Genomic DNA, 4,797 nt, shown 5'->3' on the forward strand with positions numbered 1-4,797 from the left:
CTCATGTTGTGAAAGACTAACTATATTTTGCTCCTTCCTATCCTATCTCCCTTTATTCAATTATCTCCCTTGACCCTGTCCCTTTTCAAAAGTGTTTGCTTTTGATTACCTCTTCCCCCTATCTGTCCTCCCTTCTATCATTCCCCCCTTTTTTATCTTCTTCCTCCTTCTTTCCTGTGGGGTAAGGTACCCAATTAAGTGTGTATATTATTCCCTCCTCAGGTCAAATCTGATGAGAGCAAGATTCACTCATTCTCCCTCACCTGTGCCCTCTTTTCTCCCAACAGAATTGGTTTTTCTTGCCACTTTTTTGTGAGATAATTTACCCCATCCTCTCTCTCCCTTTCTCTCTCTCTTAATATATTCTTCTTTCATCCCTTAATTTGATTTTATTTTTTAGATATCACCCTTTCATATTCAACTCACCCAGTGGCCTCTATCTATCTATCTCTTTATCTATCTATATCTATCTCTTTATCTATCTATATCTATATACATATATATTCCCTTCAGCTACCCTAATACTGAGGTCTCATGAATTATACACATCATCTTTCCATGTAGGAATGTAAACAAAACAGTTCAACTTTAGTAAGTCCCTTATGATTTCTCTTTCTTGTTTACCTTTTCATACTTCTCTTGATTCCTATATTTGAAAGTCAAATTTTCTATTCAGCTCTGATCTTTTCACTTAAAAAGCTTGAAAGTCCTCTATTTTATTAAAAATCTACATTTTGCCTTGGAGCATGATAATCAGTTTTGCTGGGTAGGTGATTCTTGGTTTTTATCCTAGCTCCACTGACCTCGGGAATATCATACTCCAAGCCCTTTGATCCCTTAATGTAGAAGCTGCTAGATCTTGTATTATGCTTATTATGTTTCCACAATACTCAAATTGTTACTTTCTGGCTGCTTGCAATATTTTCTCCTTGATCTGGGAGCTATGGAATTTGGCAACAATATTCCTAGGAGTTTTCTTTTGGGGAGCTTTTTCAGGAGGCAATAGGTGGATTCTTCCAATTTCTATTTTACCCACTGCCTCTAGAATATTAGGCAGTTCTCCTTGATAATTTCTTGAAAGATGACATCTAGGCTCTTTTTCAGATCATGGCTTTCAGGTAGTCCAATAATTTTTAGATTATCTCTCCTGGATCTATTTTCCATGTCAGTGGTTTTTCCAGTGAGATAGTTCACATTGCCTTCCATTTTTTCATTCCTTTGGTTCTGTTTTATAATATCCTGATTTCTCATCAAGTCACTAGCTTCCACTTGCTCCAATCTAATTTTTAAGGTAGTATTTTCTTCGGTGGTCTTTTGGACCTCCTTGTCCATTTGGCTAATTCTGCCTTTCAAAGCATTCTTCTCCTCATTGGCTTTTAGGAGCTCTTTTGCCATTTGAGGTAGTCTATTTTTAAGGTGTTATTTTCTTCAGTATGTTTTTGGGTCTCCTTTAGCAAGTCCTTGACTTGTTTTTCATGGTTTTCTCACATCACTCTCATTTCTCTTCCCAATTTTTCCTCTACTTCTCTAACTTGCTTTTCCAAATCCTTTTTGAGCTCTTCCATGGCCTGAGACCAGTTCATGTTTTTTTTGGAGGCTTTTGAGGTAGGCTCTTTGACTTTGTTGACTTCTTCTGGCTGTACGTTTTGGTCTTCTTTGTCACCAAAGAAACATTCCAAAGTCTGAGACTGAATCTGAGTCCATTTTCGCTGCCTGTTCATGTTCCCAGCCAACTACTTGACCCTTGAGTCTTTTATCAGGGTATGACTGCTTGTAGAATATAGAGTACTTTGTCCCAAGCTTGAGGGACTGTGCGGTTGTTTTCAGAGCTATTTTTGCACAGCAAGCTCTGCCACACCAGCACTCCTCCTCCCCCAAGAACCATCAACCCAGGCCATGACTCAGATCTGAGCAGGCTCTGCACTCCTGCTCTGATATACCACTTAATTCCTCCCACCAGGTGGTCCTGGGGCTGGAAGCAACTGCAACTGTAATTCTGTAGCTGCTCTACCTCCCCTGCCCCTAGGGCAGTGGTCAAACTGCAAACTCCTTTCACTCTGTCCCAGAATTTTTTTCCCACTCACCTCCTCTGTCGTCTTTGTTTTTTGTGGGTTGAGAAGTCTAGTAACTCCCACAGCTCACTGATTCAGGGTGCTAGGACCTGTTCTGCCCAGCTCCTGGTCTGGTTGATTTGGGCACAGCCCATGACTTTGTTCTGCTCTGCTCTGCTCTCAGCTCCATTTATCTAGCAACCTTATCTAGCAACCATCCAGTCTGTCCTGGAATGGAGTCCTGCTTCTCTCTGCTATTTTGTGGGTTCTGCAGTTCTAGAATTTGTTCAGAGCCATTTTTATAGGTGTTTGGAGGGTCCTGATGGAGAGCTTTAGGCTAGTCCCTGTTTTCCAGCTGCCACCTTGGCTCCATCCTTTTGCATACAGGATTATAGTTCTTAATCCATTCTGCTATATGCTTCTGTTTTATGGGAAAGTTCACCCCTTTCACATTCACAGTTATGATTACTATTTGTATCTTTTCCTCCATCTTATTTCTCCTATTTATGTTTTTATTTCTTATTTCTCCCTTCCACTTCTCAAAAGAGTTTTGCTTTCTTGATTCTCATCCCTTGTCTTACCTTTTTCCTCTTGCTACTTCTTCCCTCCCTTCTGACCATCCCCCTTTTCTTTCCTCTTTCCTGTCCTACTGCCTGTAGGACAAGCTTGATTTCTATATTTATCAGAGTATGTTATTCCCTTCTTGAACCAAATCCAATGGGAGTAAAGCTCAAATACTGCTCTTCTCCCTCCCTTCTTTCCTTCTACTATAGAGATTTGTTTTCATCAGTGAAATTTTTTTCCATTTGTTCTTTTTCCTTCTCTAATTTGGTTTTTAAAGTCTTCCTTGAGTTCTTCCAGGAATGCTTTTTGGGCTGGAGACCAGTTCATACTCCCTTTTGAGGTTTCAAATGTGGTTATAGTGTCCATGCTGTCCTCTTCTGAATTGTTATTTTGATGATCCCTGTCTCTTTGTGCCTTTTCAAGTGGTTTAATTTACCCTTTTCTATTACCTCCTTACCTCTTCTCCCAGAACCATCTCTTTGTATCTCTTAATTATGTTTTTATCATTATATCATTTATTTTACACTGACACCCACAGTCTATCTATATCTTTTTCAATTGTCATAATAACTGTCCTATTCTCAAGACTGACATATATATATATATATATATATATATATATATATAAAACAATATAATCCTGTATAAGGATGTAAATAATTTACTTTATTGATTAACAAGGGGTTTCCCCTGTTTACCTTTTTATGTCTTTCTTGAGTTTTGTATTTGAAGATCAAATTTTCCATTGAGCTCTGGCCTTTTCATCAGAAAGGTCTGGAATTCCCTTATTTCATTGAATGGCCATCTCCTTTCCTGAAAATTTATGATTAGTTTTGCTGGGTAGTTGATCCTTGGTTGTAGTTCAAGATCCTTTGCCTCCTGGATTATCATATTCCAATTTCTCCTGTTATTTAATGTAGAAGCTGCAAGATCCTGCATGATCCTGACTGAAGTTCCATGATATTTGAATTGTTTCTTTCTGGCTGCTTGCAGTATTTCTCCTTGGCAAAATAATTCTGGCATTTGGCTATAACATTTCTTGGAGTTTTCAATTTGGGATCTCTTTCAGGGAGTGATTGGTGGATTCTTTCCATGGCCATTTTACCCTCTGGTTCTAGGACATTGAGACAGTTATCCTTAATGATTTCTTGGAAGATACTGTCCATGCTCTTCTTTTCATCATGGTGTTCCAGTAGACCAATAATTCTTAGATTGTCTCTCCTGGATCTATTTTCCAGGTCAATTGTTTTTCTAATCAGATATTTCATGTTTTTTTTTTCTATTTTTTTCACTTTTTAGATTTGATTTGACTGATTCTTGATGTCTCATAGAGTCATTAGCTTCTACTTGCCAAATTCTAATTTTTAATGTATTATTTACTTCATTTAGCTTCTCTATCTCCTTTTTCATTTGGTTGATTTTACTTTCCAATGACACATTTTCTACATTTATATTCTGAATCTCCTTAACCATTTTGCCAATTTTATGTTTTAAAGATTTGTTTTCATCAGTGATTTTTTTCCACTTGTTCTTTTACCTCTCTAATTTGGTTTTTAAAGTCTTCCTCGAGTTCTTCCAGGAATGCTTTTGGGGATGGAGACCAGTTCACACTCCCTTTTGAGGTTTCAGAGGTGGGTATCATGTCCATGCTGTCCTCTTCTGGATTGTTATTTTGATGTTCCCTGAGTCCATAATAGGAATCAATGGTCTTTGGCTTTTATTTATTTTATTCATGTAAGCATTTAGAGATATAAAACTTCCCTTAAGAACTGCTTTTTAGTCTGTGAACTGGGGGCCTCCAGGGTAGCTGCTCCCACAGCCACAGTCTCTGTGCTGGTGTCTCCTGTAGCTCCAACAAACTCCTGTCCTGGGCTGAGAGTCCTGGGGCTCAATCGCCACTGTAGCTGGTACTTCTGCCCTGGGCCTGCTCCTGTTCCCACATTGCACTTGCCCCGCACTCTCCCAGAGCAGCACACTTGCTGGGTTCCTCTGCTGTTCCTGGCTGGTGTGGTCTGGTGCTGTTCCATGTGCCTGGTGCTCCTGCCCCACTCAGTCTACTAGTGGCTTCTAACTCTCTCAGATCTGCTCAGATTCACTTTTTTAGATATATCTGACAGAATTTGTAAGATAGCTCCAGTAGTTCCCTCCTTTCACAGTGCCATCATGGCCCCACCCCACTCCT

This window comes from Trichosurus vulpecula, chromosome 7 (genome assembly GCF_011100635.1).
Source record: "Trichosurus vulpecula isolate mTriVul1 chromosome 7, mTriVul1.pri, whole genome shotgun sequence".
Taxonomy (NCBI): Eukaryota; Metazoa; Chordata; class Mammalia; order Diprotodontia; family Phalangeridae; genus Trichosurus; species Trichosurus vulpecula.